General features: G+C 41.7%; 1 long non-coding RNA gene across 1 annotated transcript in view; it reads left to right on the top strand.

The window, feature by feature from the left end:
• Positions 1 to 9,012, top strand: part of LOC126301790 (uncharacterized) — a 32,168-nt gene extending 23,156 nt beyond the window's left edge. The window contains exons 2-5 of the long non-coding RNA XR_007553094.1: positions 3,776 to 3,891; positions 4,076 to 4,180; positions 4,276 to 4,527; positions 6,206 to 9,012. This is a non-coding gene — a long non-coding RNA (uncharacterized LOC126301790). The remainder of the gene's footprint in view (positions 1 to 3,775; positions 3,892 to 4,075; positions 4,181 to 4,275; positions 4,528 to 6,205) is intronic.
• The last annotated feature ends 9,689 nt before the right edge of the window (positions 9,013 to 18,701 follow it).

The following is an 18,701-nucleotide window of genomic DNA, read 5'->3' as shown; positions in this document are numbered from 1 at the left end:
ATGATTATATCAGCATGGAGCACAATAATTTTGCGTCCGACTCGCAACACATTCACAGAAGAACAGCTAGAGAGTGGCGCGGCTCCCTGCAGAAGTAAAAATTGGCAATTGTTATTTTGAAACATAGGTGCGTCGTTTTTTTACTGATCGATAGCAGCGTATAACAGTTTATAGCTATCGTGATATTCTGCGCTTTTCAGGAGCACGGCAAAGATATCTGGTTACAGCATTCATTTGAATATGTTAAAAGTTCGCACATACTGACACGAATACAGAAAAAAAAACTTTTACATGTTAAAAAATCGCATTGATAAAGGCTGTAATGTCACACTGCTTATATAGGAGGACCAGCAGAATCTAGAAAATTCCAGGGTGGGGGCAAGATGACACATTGTTTATAGATGGGTAACAGGAGGGAATGACTGAAACTTACAGGGAGGCAAAACGGCAGTTTCAAATGTGCTGTTGGTGTCCCTCAGCATGTGACACCATTTAATTCTGTGACACTCTCCTGTGGTAGGTTTCAAACCATGCTGGCTTGTCTGTGTCAGAAGCAGAACACAGAACCAACTGTGACACTCATTTTATCCCTGAAGACAAGTGGTAGAGACACTATTAAAATCTTGAGTTTTATCTGAAATGACACCACCAAGATACAGGCAGAACTCCAGAAGTAGTTTCTTTACTTAAACGTCCACACTATATATATGTCTCCATGCACTGGCAGAGAAATATAGGCAGGTAGATGTGACACACTTCAAAGGTGGGTAAACTTTCTGCATTTCTACCATCTGGAAGTACTTTAGGTTGATCAGCCAAGATGACTAAAGAGGCTAAGATTAGGTGTTTGTAAATCCAGGGACCATCTTCTCAAATAGAAATCTTCCAGTGGAATGGCACTGTAAAATGTGGAGGACAACAAACAATGGATCACCTGTGCCACTGCCCATCTGCCCTGAGTTGTGCAGTCATGTAGTGATGGATACCTGATGAAGACTGAAGGCAGTATAGTTGCTGTGGCCCAGTTCTGGGCCAAGATAATGTAGTTGATTATGTAAACCATGTAAATTGTGGTTTTAGTGGTATCACATAATATGGTAGAATCTTGTATGGCTTCTGGCTTGAGTAAACCTCTAGATTCAAATAATGTTTTGTTTTTTGAAACTGATGTTTCACATTTGTGTAACAAAATTTAATTTGTGAGTACTTGGATTTTCATGCAGATAGTAATTAAAAATAAATAGATAAATTTTTATTAACAAATTTGAGTCCATATTATTTGTTAACATTTCTGTTAGTTAATGAGAAATTCAGAAAAGTAAGAATAAATGTTATGCTTCTAGTGAGATTCAAAAAATCATCATGATTTTATTCTGCTTACGCTATGCACTTAGCTGCCAACAAATTTGTGAATAAAACAGTCTCGTATTTAAGAATGCTTGGAAAGCACCTAATCTTCAAATGAGATTTTTTTAAATTGTTGTACCCCTTAAGGAAATAAGATGGAGGTTCAGATCTCATTTGGCTGTCTTGCTGTAGGTATGCATTGATGATTTCTTCAAGGCAACAGCAAATATTTGTAAGACTTGACATGGAGCTGATTGTTGTTAAACAGGGGGCTGCTCATCATAAAAGCTGGAAACTGTGATTTTGATGCACCAATCGATTGTTAGTATATGTCTGCAAGTGTCTGTCCCTCATGCTGTGTTGAGTACTTGCGCGTGTCATTATGTTTGAGTAAGATGAGCACATGTGTTTACTGACTAGATGAGTAAAACACACAAACAAAAAAGTTCATGGAAAACATGTGCAGGACTGTTAGTGTAAGAGATTGACTGGAAGTATTTTGGTAAAATGTCCAGCAAAGTGTACAATGCAAAACTTAGTGGCAAAATGGTACCAAACAGGTACTGAAGTGCATAAAAACTGAAATCCCACATCATTCTTACTATAATTATTTTCTGTGCCATTTATTTTGCCCAGAATGTATATGTCCATTGTGTATGGGTTGTTGAACCCTAACCTCTCTCCTTTCCATCTCTCTGTTCATCCTTACTTGTTCCTAGACACAGCTTATCTTCTCATTTTGCAACTTGCGATTGGTATCATGGAAGTAACTGTTAACTTGCTCAGAGCAGGATTAAGAGAATGAAGCTGTGATGTGTATGTTTTCTTGATGCATCAAAATTGATAAATCCCATGTTACCCAATGATATTTCAGAGCTTGTATGTATTTGTAGTTCACTAGAATTCTCTCACTAATATCTTCGGTTCCGTATGTCATAGAAAATATATACGTGACAGGTTGGTCAGTAAGAGAGTTAATTGAATATAAACCAGAATTGTCTTAAATTTATTTAAGCTTTAGAAAAATTCATATCCACAAAATTACTTTTCTGTGAGGTCAACTGACTGAAGAAACAGCGTGGATGTTGTCATGCTAGTCCTTGTGCGAAGTTGGCGAGTTTCCTTCTCAATTGCTTGTTGTTCTGATACAAATGTTTGTGCCATGCATACTCTTCAGTCTTTCTCAGGGTGTAGTCTCTGAACTGTGCTGCAAGTCCTTCCAAAAAGTTTAACATTTTACAACCATTATTGTGACAAACTTTATTATAATGTGTTGTGCAACATAGGACACTACCTTTTGCTCTGACATTACTGTTTCTTCAGTAAATCTAGCTGTGGAGAACAGCCATTGGAAACCAAAGCAACAACAAGGAGAGATCGCACCACTCCCTGTTTACAAAAAGGCACACAAAACAAAAATTTCGATATATATTTGATCCAACCTTGCACTTACTTTCTGATGATGAAATTCTGAGTATCACTGATAGAAGCACTTGAAGAAGAAGAAAGACACACACTTCCAGAACTTCTGTATAATTTCTTTAGGAGGGCAGTTAGGTAGGGCGGACATAGTTGAACTGAGGTCAGTGTCTGAGGCCAGGTTGTGAACGACCTAGCTGTTGAGAAAAAGATGAAACAAAGGTTAGTGAGAAAGCAGGTAAGAGTGAGTGTTAGTGTTGGATTTTCACACTATCCCTTCTATATGATGCTGCTGTAGTGCCTACCTTTGACTTCCTACGTTCTCAAACATCTTTCATCTCTGCCTCCTATCATGTTTACAATAGGTGGGTCTGAGCAAGTTGCACTCCTTTCCAGCCTTCCCAACCTAATGCCACTTTCATCTCTAATGAAGGAACTCGTATGTTCCCCACACTTGTAATAGTTTCCTATTCTTTTAAGTTTATCCATCGACAGTACTTTGTATTTTGCCAGCTGAAGCTATGTTTTGGTGATTTTCTGAACTGAATTTTCCTTTTGGTATATAGTGTACATGTGTTAATTTTGATAGTTTTCATCAGCGTCCATTTGAGTAATTCACATATGACTCTCATATTTGTTTTACATTAGAGTATTGACTCCGTGTTTATTAAACAGGTGATGATAAGGCAACTTTATTTACATGGCTCCATTTCTGCTCTCCAGGTATTTCAAAAATTCCATTATCATATGCAAGTTTGTCTGACATAATTTTTTTATCTTGTTCCTCTTCACGTGTATCTTGGTGTTTGTAAAACGGGTGAACTATGAACTGACATTTGGTAAGTGGGAATTAAATTTTTGGCATTTTAAACTTCTACTATAGTAGACAGAATTTGTGATTACAGTGGAGGTTTTGTTAAAGTCGTCTTGGCTTTCACTTTCGGAGCATTAGATTAAATTTATAGCTTGTGATTTGATAGATGACTAAACACAACTTTTCTTTTTTCAGGTTTCACATCAGGCCCTGCGTGTGCTCCATCAATTTCAATCACTTTCATCAATATGGTATTGTTCAAAGGTATTGTTCCTCCAAAAGGTTGTGATGAGTTCATGTATAGTTGACAGGTGAGCAAGAGTGGAAAAATGTTTCATTGAATTTGTTTGGTTTCACTCTACATTATCATTAGTCTTACCTCAAATAGTATTAATGTGTGTTTTCAAACAACTTATTCTGGAAAGTAATTTCACCAGTTTCGCATTTTTCCATTACTTTTAGTATATGCAATTTTGTCTTTCTTCTGTATTGCAGAAAGGCTTGCAGCGGCTCTTTGTTCTTGCCCTACTGTGTGTGCCTTGGATACTTCTTGCAAAACCCAATGTTTCGATAATGAGGCACCACAAAGCCCACCAACTGGTGAGTAATAATCTGTACCCCCTGCAATGTTTTGACACATTTGAGGGTAAATATCTCGCAGGAGTGTTGAGTCAGTTTGCTCTTTCATTTAACAGACAATCTTCTGACTTTCCCCAACTTTCAAGCCATCCCGTACCTGCAGAGAATGGCATGGATGTGGAGGTGGGATCGATGTCAGGGACAGCACACTAAGGACATTACAGATGGGGCTCCCGTGCCGCAGAGCAGTCCAGACCACGACCTGGGAGAAATCTTCATCCATCAGGGTATCCACACAATAGAGTACGTGCTAGGCTCTCACACTGCCTTGTATCTGTGACTTTGGGCACTGTCACTGGTGCATGCCCGTAAGTATATGTGGTTATCTTTTACTTGTTTTTCAAATAATTTATTTCACTATGGCAGTATATTTTAAATATAGAGTAGGAAAAAATTATATTTCATAGAGGTGCCACTGAAAGTAATAAATTGTAAATCCCGGTTTCTGTGGCTGTCCTAGATATAATATTGCTTGTTTTGATTTACTCATTAACTCATTCATTTCCATGTTTAATTTCAACAAACTTAAATCAATCCAGGTATTTAATTTTGTTAAAGTATTTAATACAGATTGTGGAATTTGGTCAGTACCGTTACTTTCAATATAATTTCATATTTAATGGAAATGTACAGTGAACAGCAGAAAGAGTAAAGGTGTCCCATCATTGTGTAATAGGGGCATTCGGCAGTAGATGAGCACTTAAAAGAAGAGATCCTCAGAGGTGAGATTGACTGTTTGTGAAACCATCTGTACGATGATGTAAGTTAAGATACCAGGTATTGCACTTAGTCACTCACCCCTGTGGGACCTATTCTGGGAGTAATCAATGGAAAAAATCGGAATTTTATGTGACACTCAATAGAATTAATTTATAATAGTATAATGGCTGGTTACATTGCATAACAAATAGGGTAAGGTTGTAGGTTTGAAACTAATAATGGCACTAAATTTTGTCAATTACTTTATTACTTTTATTCCATTAATGGTTTTAAATCTAATTTTTTTCCTTTGTCACATCATGTTAATCACTGAGTAAATTTTTCCATTTGTATTCTTTTTTCACTTTGTATCATTCTTTCTCCACTAAGATTTTCTGTGTACGTGAATTTTATATTTATAAATTAAATATTTAAATATTTGACACTGCCCATCTAGAGGTTGAAAAAAAGACAAAATAATCTATTTATATTGACTGTGAAGCAATGTAAAAAATGTTTATCAATTTTTGACTGTGTGTGGGGGCCTAGTGCATGTACATGATATGCAACTGTCTTGAAAACATTTTAAAAAACTTGCCTTTGATGCTGTGACATTAGAAGATGAACAGATGAGTGTTACACTAAATGGTGTTGGCACTGAGGAAGTGTGCCAGTCACCTTCAGGTGCAAGGGTGCAATGTACTTCCATCAAGTTTATTTATATGCTAGTAAGGTGCCAGTGTAATGAGTGCTGTGAAGTCATTGGAGGGAAAGTTGACATCCAGCCACCTTCCAGAGAAATGAAGCACAGATCCTCTGCTGCACAGTCTGAGACTTGTACTGGTTGTATTGGTTTTGACCCCCATTCAAGCATTTTTTTTTTTTTTTTTTTTTTTTGTGAGAAACAAACAATATAAGAACAGTCAGTCAAATACTGTGCCTACTGCCTGCTCATGTTGTTTAAAGCAGGTTGCTCTAAATGCCCAGTGGATCTGATTCCCTTAATACCATTATAAACAAACTCGGAATGGAAAAGACAAAGCTCTGATTATACATATAGTCTGCAAAGTTGACATCTTTTAGACAGATGATGTCCACTGAGTATTCCCATATACAATGAAATGACTTTTGAAAAACAAATTAATAATTGGCCTACTTCTCTTGTCTCAATTGCTACTAAGAACTTTCACTGGTGAAGGTGGTGACATCGTCATAATGTCCATTACAGGCTTCTGTAGTTTGGTGAGAATGATAAGAACTAATAGTGCCTCGTTGTTTTCTGTGCAGGGTGGAGATCCAGAGTAAGTTCTATACTGCTGCAGGATATTCATTCCTGCCATTCTCATTCGAGGCAGTTATGGATTCTGCAGCTCAAGCACCAGAGGATTAGAAACAGCAACGCAACCTCAGTCATCCTGGCTGTGCACTACTTCAAAGTGCTGAGGTTGACAGTCTCTTCTCATTGTGCAGTACATTTCATTGTGCAGTACATGTAGATTATTGTAAATGAATTACCAGTAATATCGAGGTCGGCGCGCGTTTCCCGAGGTCGGCGCGCGTTTCCCGAGGTCGGCGCGCGTTTCCCGAGGTCGGCGCGCGTTTCCCGAGGTCGGCGCGCTGCCTCCCATAACTGGGTTAAAACCGCCAGGAGACCCTCTGATTCCCTGAAGTCAACGAACGCGTCGGGGCTCAGAGGAACCTGAGTGGGGCGGGGACCGTAATGTCCAATCTCGTGGCTCTCTGGCTCAGTAACCCCCTCAGATGGGGCGAAGCTAACACGGGATGGGCCGTCCATGCATGACGTTAAAAGGCTAGCCCTTAACTGGGTGCAATCCTCACGGTCTGCACTGGCCCACCGTTAACTAGCAAAAGCGGTGGGTGAGACATGTTCGGTCATGATCCCCCGGTACGTGTGGAGACCCCCCTGGGGAACGTAACTCGGGCTTGAGTGCCGCACCGTCTCGATGATGTCAAACTCCACATATAAGACCCAGCTATCACCATCAACATCTCTGGGCTGTGGATTTGTGAGGGTTGTCGTGTGTCAAGGCAGGACGTAAAACTCCCGTCGTGGCAAGACAATAAGTGCCCCCAACCCAAGCGAAAGCAAAGGGTGCGTGGCGCAGGGGAAGCTGCGTCGTAAGGGACACATCTGTCCCTCGCAGGGCAAACAACATCTTAGCCCTGCAATTCCCACGGCCACATTCGCTGGGGAGGGATCACGGCCCGAGCCGGCAAAGGCTCATCGCCGTGAACGGGATGTCCCGGACACGCTCCGTCAAGCCAGGGCGTGGTGACATGTCCCTGGCTAGGTTAGATGGGGCCAGACCTCCGAAAGTCTGGGGGACCGACCCAGCACCTGGGTAGGACTGGGTTCTTGGCCTTCAGGTGGGAACTCGGCCGAGTAGGGGGCGAAGACCGAGAGGTGAATCCGCCTCTCCGGAATGCGGTGGGCATTTGCCGGGGAGGGACGGGTGAAATCCCCAGTGATGTGGTCGTGGAAGGGGACTAGTGCGCTGGAAACGGCGTGCTAAACCCAGCAGCTCATAAGGCTCTTGGTCAAGGGGCGGGACTGGTGAGCGAGCTGCAATTTGCCCCCCCCCCCCCCCCCCCCCCATGTCAGAGAGGCCGGTCCGGGGTGAGAGACGGGCCTCCAATTAATCACTCTTCAACTCAATGATGGCGGAAAACGTGGAGAGTGATATAGCGCTACCGGAGCAAGACGCTCCTATCGATGCAAGGTCGAATGTATCCGTCATGGAACGACATGCGCACTTCCTTCGGCTTTTAGACTGAAGTGTCAAACACGGAAAGATCACCGCAGATCAAATCCGGGTGATCAAAGAAGAAATTGCCAACTGGGCTTTGGCGCATGCCAAGCTCGAGGGGCAATATGAGGAGATAAAGGCGGAAAATGACCGCCTTAGAAAAGAGGCGGCAAAACCCCAAAAGTCTTATGCTGCAGTTGCAGCAGCACCAACTATTACAAAACGCACGGTACAAGAAACGATTAAACAGAATGTACAAAAAGCCGTTCCAACAGTTTTCATAAAACCAAAGAAAGGGGACGATGTTAAGACTGCTAAAGCAAAATTCGAAAAGAGCATAAACCCAAGAGTGGACAAAATAAAAATAAACCAGATCAGGACCACGAAAAACGTGCTGATAGTTGAACTGGCCTCTACCGAGGACAGCGATAAACTAATCAGCAACACTAAAATCCAAGAGTCATTCACATGTGAAAAACCCAAAAAGCGCAGGCTACTTATGATGATGTACGATGTACCATCATATATGACTCAGAACGATGTGGCTGACTGCGTCTATGCACAGAATTTCGAGGATAAAATGACCTGCGAAGAGTTCATTGAACAATTCAAGGTCCGTTTTAAGGCAGGCCCTCGTGACCGAAACACTGTGCATCATGCTATCGAAGTATCACCAGCATGGCGTAAGCAAATTATAACAACCAACAGACTATACGTAGGTTACAATGTGATATCAGTCAAGGACTATACTGCCCTTGCCAAATGTTCTAAATGTCATGATTATGGACACGTCGCAAAATACTGCACCTTCCTAAACCCAGTATGTGGGAATTGCGGAAGCGAAAAGCACGATAAAACCAAGTGCGAAAGAGAAACGCCCACCTGCATTCCATGTAAATACCGAAAACGTACCTGCAACACTCCTGGCAAGGAGTGTGTAACTTACAAGATAATGATACAGCGGCTCATACAGAGGACCGATTATGGCGACGCGCTATAAGGTCACTCGGAAATCACCAAGTAAACAGTTGCGAGATGCAGGTCGGTGGCGAAGTTCCAGGAATCGCAGGAATCTCTGCCCTCAGTGGTCAACGAGAGAGAGGAGGAAAGGAAAGTCTATTCTGTTTCAGTTCCAGACGTGCGACCGGAGATGCTGGACTTCTCCTGCCAGGTCGGGTCCTTCCTGGCCACTAGGAGGAGTCCTCCAGGCGAGACGGCGACTGAGCAGAACAGCTTGGAGTCTCCCTCCTCACAGAGTGGGGGCTTCCCCTCGCGAGTGGAGGGAGAGATCTACACAGTTCCTGTTCCGACAGAGCAGCCGGAGTTGACGGACTTCTCCTGTCAGGTTGGGGGTTTCCTGGCCACGGGGGGGGGGGGGGGGGGTCCTCTGGGCGCTCTGGTGGCGGCGGTGACCGGCGGGGTGGCTTCATCCGCTGGGAGCGGGGGTTCGCCTTCGTCCTCGGAGGTGGAGTCGTCGTCGGCCGTCGCGCTGGGCTCTGCAGCGGAGCAGCAACAGACTGTAAAAATGACACAAAAAGATGTAGAAATAACTCAAGCTGGAAAGATTGTAGAACTAACAAATGGTGACGGCACACTAGAAAAGATGTACACTCAGTGTCCACCAGGAGGAAACTTTAAGACTGTCAAGACTGGAGGAACCCACAGTTCTAAACATGGCTCCGAGGCGGCTGGTGAGGGTCGGGCATCCTTGCGGAGAGAAAATCCCATTCCCGGCACTGGAGGATGCAGACTGTATTCAACTTGCCCCGTTAAACATTCCCACAGACTTTGAGAAATTACGAGACCTAGTGTCAAAATTATATATCAGACGGGGTCGGGAATTTGATATTAACAAGACCTACAAAAACATGGTCAAGATGTACGGCAGGATTGGTTTTGACCCTGCCCAGGTATGGCCTGATAGCCATTTCTACACCAGACACCCGGATTAAGATAAAAGTCCTACAAATAAACTCTATGAGGAGCTCCCTCGTAACTCAGGAGCTCCGAAAGATAGCGGAAGAGAAGAACATTGATGTCATGTTAATTCAAGAACCAAGCTCTGCCTCCGGCAGGGTCACAAGCTTTCCCGTCACTGCTCAGGTAATATCAATGGGTCCAAATCCCATGTCAGCAATTGTCATCTACAACAAGCTAATTAAAACCACTGTTTTGACACAGTTTTGCACTTCCCACGTAACGGTTGTGGAGATAAACTTTTGTAATACATTTTGGTACATAATCAATATATACTGTCAATACAGGGATCCAATCAATATTTATCTCGGGCAATTATCTACAGCATTGCGAGCCCTAGCAGGCAAAGCAATTATAATATCAATGGACAGTAACGCAAAATTCCCCCTCTGGCACAGCCAAGTTCAAGATCAAAGAGGACAGGCACTAGAAGATCTAATTATGGAACATAATTTAAATGTTGTCAATCTCCCCGGCAACCCTCCTACCTACAGGAGTAGAGCTGGGGCAGCATCCTCTATTGATGTCACGCTCTGTACGACAAACATTGTGAACACTATTCAAAATTGGCACGTAAATGACAACATAAGCACCAGTGATCATAACGTTATCGAATTTACGATAGCATCACAAGTGGAGCGTGTGCTAGAGGGGTGGACAATGCAGTATGATTACGGGAGAGCAGACTGGGACCTGTTGGAGGCGGAGTTTCATCCTCCAGAGCTGGGAGACGGTCCTTTTGAAGTGGAGGAGGCTGTAGGGGCCTTAATTGTCTCTATCAGGGCGGCCTTGGCTGCGGCGATACCAAAGCGAAGGCGTTTCATACGCAAAGCGACTTCTCCATGGACTCCAGAGCTTACCCGGCTCAGGCAGTCTATGAGAAGAGCACGAAGCAGCTATCAAAGGTCCTTCACCCAGGAGGAACGGCATTACCATCTTGCCCAGTATAGGAGAAGGAAATGGCTCTTCAAGGAAACTCTCAGACATCGCCAGCGGAGTTGGGAAGATTTTGTAAAGTCTCACCTGACTCTGGATCCCTGGGGTACACCATACAAAATAGTTAGAGAGAAAATACATTCACCAATGCATCTCTCGACTGTAAGAGTCGGTGACACAGACAGACTGACACAGGACTGGTCAGAGACTGCTGAGGAGCTACTGAGGGTGCTCCTCCCAGACGATCGACCTGACACAGACACTGAGATGCAGCAGGAAATCAGACGGCAAGACCAGCTACACTACTACAACAACGTACAGGTGTACCCCTACTCCATCGAGGAAGTGAAGGCAGCTATTCGCTCCTTTGCAAAGTGCAAGGCTCCGGGGCCGGATGCAATTCCTGCATTCCTGCAGAAGTTCTGCAATGTATTGCAAACAAACTGGCTCCGGGCCTTGCGAAAATATACAACAGATGTATGGAAACAAAGGTCTTCCCAACCTGCTGGAAGACGGCAGAAGTTATCATCATTAAAAAGGCTCCCGATAAGGATCCAATGGTGCCCAAATCCTACAGACCGATCTGTCTCCTGGACGTCTTGGGAAAGACATTTGAGAAGCTGTTGGTCTCTAGACTGTCTAGTCACAGAGTCCTACGTGGAATGAGTGACTCGCAATACGGATTCCGAGCTCGAAAATCAACATCTGATGCTATTAACAAAGTGGCAAGTATTGTACACTCATCCACGCGGAAGTATGTTCTCGGAGTCATGGTGGATATTTCGGGTGCCTTCGACAATCTGTGGTGGCCGGCGCTCTTCTCTCGACTTCGAGAGCTGGAGTGCCCTGCGGCGCTATACGGTTGTCTGAAGGACTACTGTAGAAATAGTCACCAGAATCACGGCTCCTGGTGCCGTGGTGTCTAAGAACATCTCAAAGGGCTGTCGGCAGGGTTCTGTGTGCGGTCCTTTGTTTTGGGACGTGAATATGGACCCATTACTGGAAACACTGGAAAGGAACAACATGACACTAGGAGTCGTGGCGTATGCAGACGACCTCCTCGTTCTTGTTGAGGGCGACAGCCGTGCCGAGATTGAGACAAGAGCGGCCCATGTATCCGAAATACTGATACAATGGTGTCAAAGTTCAAAATTGGAAATCGCGCCTCATAAGTCAAGTTTCATCTTGCTAAAAGGCAGACTAGCCAGAGACCCAATTATAAGACTAAATAACCGAATAGTCGCAAGAACACGTGCTGCAAAGTACTTGGGCGTCTTCATAGACGAAGCCTGGAGCTACATCCCACATATAAATCACGTTGCCTCTAAGGCTATGGCAGTACTAAACAAATTAATAAGTATAGCCCAACGGCGCTTCCATCTTCCTCCGATTGCAACAAAAATGTACAATAACTGTGTCTTGGTACCAATTGTGGGATACGGCTCCAGTGCCTGGGCCCACAAACTCACTCAGGTCATACCTGCCACTATGGTAAGAAGGATACAGCGCAATGTAATACTGAGATGTGTAGGCGCATTTGGTACAACACCTACAGATGCACTGTGTCTAATCATGGGACTCTGACCTTTAGATCTGTTAATCAGACAGCAGGCTGCAATGTACTGGCTTTCCAAACGTAAACACCAACAAGTTACACTAATAATGGGTGAACGCCTCAATAATGTTAAAGAAATAAAACAAAAAACGATGAATCTGTGGCAACAGCAATGGGATACATCAGACACAGGAAGGCGTGTCTATGACCTCCTTCCAAGTATTCAGGAAAGAACACGCATGAAACATTTCGTCCCCTCTCAAGAAATTGTACATTTTTTAACAGGACACGGCCCATATCCTGTGTACCTTCACAGGATTGGGAGTCGTCCGACACCTGAGTGCGTTTGTGGCGCCCCTGTGGGGACGCCCGAGCACGTAGTATTTGAATGTCCCGATTTCGATCCAGTCGCCTCAGAGCTAAGGCTTGAAATCCAAGATCAAACAGTCATGAACATTCTGAGAAACCCTGAGACATATAACACCTTACAATGTCTAGTTGACCAAGTATCACAATTTGCGAAATTAATATTTGAGGAGAATTACCAACGTTAAACTAGAGAAAAGCCATACTCCTCAACAGGGATGAGGAGCATTGCGCGGCAACAGAAGTGACAAACACCATACACCTATCTGTCAGTGGTGGAATGGAGGGTGGCCATGCCTTCCGGATTTCCGCTCGCGTGGCGCCTGTCCGCCCCACTGGTGCCGCACAAAGTTCTGGGAACTGTAAGAGGGCAAGAAGGAAGATGATGGAGGGCTCTGCGGTCTATGGAAACATAGACGCGTGAGATGCCCTAAGGGTGGTTCCAAGGGATGTCAAGCCTTCTGCAGATCCAAACAAAAAACCCGACAAGTACATAAACACAACTGGACACAAATACCCTTAAAAGATGAAAGAGAAGTAATTGTATTTCAGTTCTTTCTGTGTTTGTAATTGTGTTGTAAAATAATCTTGTTTGTCTTTTTTTGGCGCAGAAGCGCAAGATTTGTAATTTTGAAGTAGTTTGTAGAAGTAGAATTTTGTATGTACATTGTGTGTAAATAAAGGGTGGTGGAGGGAAGAAAATGTGGATATAGCACAGTAGTGGTTTCCTAGGCAGTAGAGCCCGGCCCACCTCCTCGTGGTGAGGGACGGGCAACGCTCCTGGCATCCCGGAGCGGCTAAGAGGCTGGTATGTAATCACCGAATGTAATGTATATTGTAAAGTATGTAAACACACTACTTGTAACAAACATAGTATTGTTTAGATTAACAACCCACTTTTGTAACCAAGACAGTGGGTCTTTGTATGTTAAACAATAAACTGTAAAAAAAAAAAAAAAAAAAAAAAAAAAAAAAAACCTGTTTCCCGAGGTCGGCGCGCGTTTCCCGAGGTCGGCGCCTCGACATATCAGTATAGTGGAAAAACGCGGTATATTTCGAGGTGTCAGTATATACATGAACTTCCTGTTTGTGCGTGGTTGTCCAGAAACTGGTTGGTTTAGTTAATGTATTACAGCAGGATTGTATTCATTACTGGAGCCAACTGATTCTACAATTTTTGTTTCTTTTTATCTTTAACTTGTATCCATTGGGTGGTAAATCACATGCTAAAACATTCTTCTGAACATTTTTTTATATTGATCTGGATAGCAAGAAGAGTAATGCTTGTAATTGTTGGCTTCCTGGAAATTTCAGCACCTTTATATACAGTTTTGTTAATGTTTTCTGGTGTTTCATTTCTGCAGTGACGTGAAGTGAATTGAATTTTGTGGTGTAATTTATTCTGCTAGATTTTCTATTTCCTTTGGTTGTTCTGTTGAATAAAATGAAATGAGTGTTGCAATTTTCTGCATTTACACTGAATAAACAGTTAACAGCCACAATGAATAAACTTAATCTAGGTCCCTACAGCTGTTGTACTATAATCTAGTGTAAATTCCTGCGGATAAGAAAGGGATTTTGAACTGGTGTTCATATAGTTTCTATAAACTGAACTGATATACATTACTTATCAAAATGCTTCTGGTTGTTATTCAGTACAGTGGTCCTACCTGACAGCAGTTTCTAATGACTTAATGCGTTACTGTCGCAATAATAACTTTTGATACACTTTGTGTTTCAGGGCCTGCGCAACCTACCAAGCAGAACACTGCCGCCTCCTGACAGTTCTCTCAAAACCCAGTAATGTAAGCACGGGGGTTAGAATGCATTAGAGTCTCACAGCCAGACCACTGACAAGGTTTTGCCTCCTGCTGAACACCGAACCCACAGTCAGTCTGGTTTTCTTTTTGTGAAAGTGAAAATTGAGCCATTGTGGATGCTATGATTGCTTGTGTCTTGGCTAACTGTTGTTTACTTTTTTGATTTGTCAAGCAATGCACTAATAACAACAGAATGCCAAAGTTATAAATTGTATGAGCTGAAATGAGATATTATGCTTGAAAGGTGCATGTGGTGACCATTCTGCACCAAAAACCCATTGAATGGAGAATCTGCTTTGTGGCCATACAACTAGATGACCCTGCTGTAAACAACAAATACATAACAACAGTTCACGATTCAAATACATTACTCCACTGTGAAATTGATGAATATAAAAGATAAGTCTTTCCTCTTAACTAAAATACTTAGAATGCTGTGAGTGGTGGTTCCCATCCAACAAAATCACACTCTATGGTAAACAAACATAGCAGTCATGAAACAAAATCTCCCTGTTGAGAGGGAAGAAACATGTACCACATTTTTTGCAGCCCATTCATTATTTTTAGTGACTATTGCAACAAGATTTTTAAAAATATAAAGCAAATGAAGAATATACCTAAACAAGAATGTCTCAACTTCCGAACATCCGTTTTCAGTAAGGCGCATGTGATGCCTCATCTGCACCAAAAACCCTTTGAATGGAGCATCTGCATTGTGGCCATATAGCCAGACAACCCTGCTGTAAAGTACAAACACTAAATCAGATTTCACGATTGAAATACATTACTCCACTTTGAAATTGATGAATATAAGTGACAAGGGTAACAATCAAAACAAGCACCTAGCAAAACAATGAAGTCTTTCCTAAAAACTCCAATAGTCGGAATGCTGGGAGTGGTGGTTCCCATCCAAGAAAATCAGTCGACGGTAGAACAAACATGTGTCATGAAACGGAATCTCCCTGCTGAGAGGAAAGAAACATGTACCACAATTTGTGCAGCACATTGATTATTTTTGTGACTATTGGAATAAGATTTTTAAAAATATAAACAAATGGAGATATCTAAACAAGATTTATCAAATTCCGAACAGCTGTTATTCAGTATGGTACATGTGGTGTCCCATCTGCACAAAAACCCTAGGAATAGATAAGCTGCTTTGTGGCCATACAACCAGATGACCCTGCTGTAAAGAATAGAATAGAATCTTTGTCACATGACATTTTATATACAATCATTCAATTGAAACATTGGTGACTCGTCAATGAATAATTCTATGCCTACCTAAGTATACCTACAACAAGATACATTAAAATAATGCATTGTGGATGCTCCCACAAAGACATAACATAAAAAGATAATTACATGTTAGAGTTCTTCCTTTTTCTTAACATTTCCACTGTGGTTTGAAATCATTCTTTTAAAGTATTTACCATGTTTTTTTTCTGGAGTTTATAAATATAGACATCCTCCAAAGACCAAATACTTTCTTAATAGTAGTATACATGTTTACATCTAGAAATTTAGATACATAGTTTATAAGTATGGACACATATAAAAAGAACATATACCTCCATTAAAAGGGAACATAAGCATACACATTGAACATAATGTAGAACAAACAGGAAAACCAAGCACATGAATATCTCCTCCTTGCCTTCCTCGTTTATAAAATCATCCACACTGTAGTAGCATTTGCTTTTTAAATATTTTTCAATGTTTGCACAAGTGGATTCTAGCTTGCAGTCCTTCAACGTTGAATGGATTTTATTGCCAAGCTTCAAAGCCATATAATATGGCGTATTTTCAAATGTTAACCTGTGGCAAGGTAACATGTAATCTTGTTTGTGCCTTGTTTCATAAGAATGTGAAAATGAGTTTCCCTCAAAAAGATGTGGGTTTTTAAACCAAAGAGAAGTGTTTCGTATATAAACATGGAAGGAACTGTCAGTATGTCAAGGCTTGCAAATAAGGGTTTGCATGATTGTCTATTGTTTGTTCCAGTCATAGCTCTTATTTTTTTCTGTAGCTTGAACACTCTGAGGGGGCTTCCTTTTTCAACTCCCCAAAAAATTATCCCATATCTTACAACTGATATAAAATATGCATGATACACAATTTTCCTAACACTTAAGTCAGTTACTTTGTTCAGAACCCTCATTGCGTAAACAAAACTATTTAACCGTTTCAGTAAGCAATCCACATGATTAGTCCATGTCAAGTTTTTATTTATGGTCACTCCCAGAAATTTGACAGAATCTCTGCCTTCATAACTTAACTTTGTTACATATTCAACAGATTTTTTGGTCCTGACTTGTACAATTTGTGTTTTTGTTAAGTTTAGTTTCATAGCATTATTATTCATCCAACTTTCTAGTTCTTGAAGAGTCTGTTTTGTTTTCTGTGCTAATTCTTTAGTGTTTTTGCAGCAGACTACTGCTGTTGAGTCATCTGCATACAGAATCGTATCTGAAGTTACCTTACCTGGCATGTCATTTATATAATATAAAAATAGTAACGGGCCTAGTATTGACCCCTGGGGGACTCCTGCTTGTATTTCCTTCCAACTAGAGCAAGCTTTCTTACCCTTACCTTGTATAACTACTCTGTTTCCTATTTTTGAGAAACGACTTGAACCAATTTAAAGATTTTTCATGGAAGCCATAAGAAGCTAATTTGAGGAGCAGCTGCTTATGGCTTACCATATCAAATGCCTTACTCAGGTCACAGAAGATACCGTATACACTCTCCTTGTTATCGAGGCACTTGCTTATTTTAGAGATTAGTTCATTAATAGCATGCACAGTGCTTCGGCCCTTCCTGAATCCATACTGATTATTAAGAATATTGTTATTTTTTTTATATTCCTCTAGTTGGTTACAAACTACTCGCACAAATATTTTAGAAATAATTGGTAATATTGATACTGGGCGAAAATTTCCTATCTCCTCTTGTCTGCCCTTTTTGTGAATAGGTCGAACTTCCGCATACTTCAGCCTATCCGGAAAGCAGCCTTCATCAAACGATAGATTTATTATGTTGTGGGGCGGCGAAGAAGTCGTCGAATGAGTTGTTTGAATGTTCATTTCACGTAACAGACTATTGCCGATGCAACATATGTGGGACGGCGAAGAAGTCGTTGTTTAATGATGAATGAAAGTTGAACATTGCCACCTTAAATCACGCGAGCCTGGCAACTAATTTGGTGGCCAGTCAGAAAGCGAAGGGAAACTTACTGACCTTAGTTCCCAGTCTGCACGGCCACATTCCTGTACAGCCCAGCTAAACGAAAAATATCCATAGTTCTTCACGGGATTAGGGCTGCTTCAATAAAATTTAAAGTTCCAAACAAGATTTTATTATCTTAAAGGCTCACACAAATTACTCGAAACTTCTGAAAATGCTAAAGACATTAAATATTGTTAATTCAGCCAATCGTTTAATAGTTCAGAGGCGACTTCTACAGCAAGTTCCTCCCGAATAGTTCATTACTCTAACTAACGGTGCTCTATTAATAGTTCGCAATAATGTTAAAAAAAAAGATTAATGCTCGCCTTAAAAGTGGAGTTAGTCACCACTTGCCACGCGGAATTATACTTCACACGGACGGCACAATAACAGTTTGTTACCGAAGTCTAAACGATCCAGGACGGTGTACAGTCCTCGCGATTTTCAATGTCCGTTTACATTGCTAAGTTCGCGCATGTCACAGCCCGCTATGACGTCACCCGAGGCGAGGCGCGATCGGACGTTAAGCTCGCGTGGACTAGGCGTTGGTCTAATGCGGAGTGAGCTTACTACTGCCTCTGCCGCTCTTTTTATATAGCTCCGGCGCGTACCGCCAAGAGAGCATCTGTTCTTTCCATTCCTATGCAGATGCCTGCAGCCTTCAAATGATCGCTATCTCAGGCACATAATCTTAAATATCACATTTAATAATAGCTTTACAAACTTCTCAATTTTTGTATACATACATCTGAGCAGTACAGAAGCACGTAGAAAATCTCAGCCCGCTAAAATTAAAACTTTACTCTCTAGAATTTTTACAATGGAACTAACGGTAGATTGTTACCTCTGAACCATAGCTTTATCAAGACTTGTATCAGCTGTTAATTATGCTACAAGACTAAAACTTGGTGTAGCTTTGTTAATTGTCCTATCTGATCATTGGTCTTAAAGAATTTGTTTTATCATTAAAATTTAAAGTACTTAATCTATAATGCTTATGTACATTTTACTCACAAAAGTAGTTTTTACTAAATTACTAAAAAACTAGAAGAGGTAACTGATTGTGGTATTTCCATTATTATTATTAGGGTGAACTGAAGCATCCTACCAATTTTCAATATTGTAGCTCTATT

Source organism: Schistocerca gregaria, unplaced genomic scaffold (assembly GCF_023897955.1).
Source record: "Schistocerca gregaria isolate iqSchGreg1 unplaced genomic scaffold, iqSchGreg1.2 ptg000139l, whole genome shotgun sequence".
Lineage (NCBI taxonomy): Eukaryota > Metazoa > Arthropoda > Insecta > Orthoptera > Acrididae > Schistocerca > Schistocerca gregaria.
This window is presented reverse-complemented; position numbering and strand designations above follow the sequence as displayed.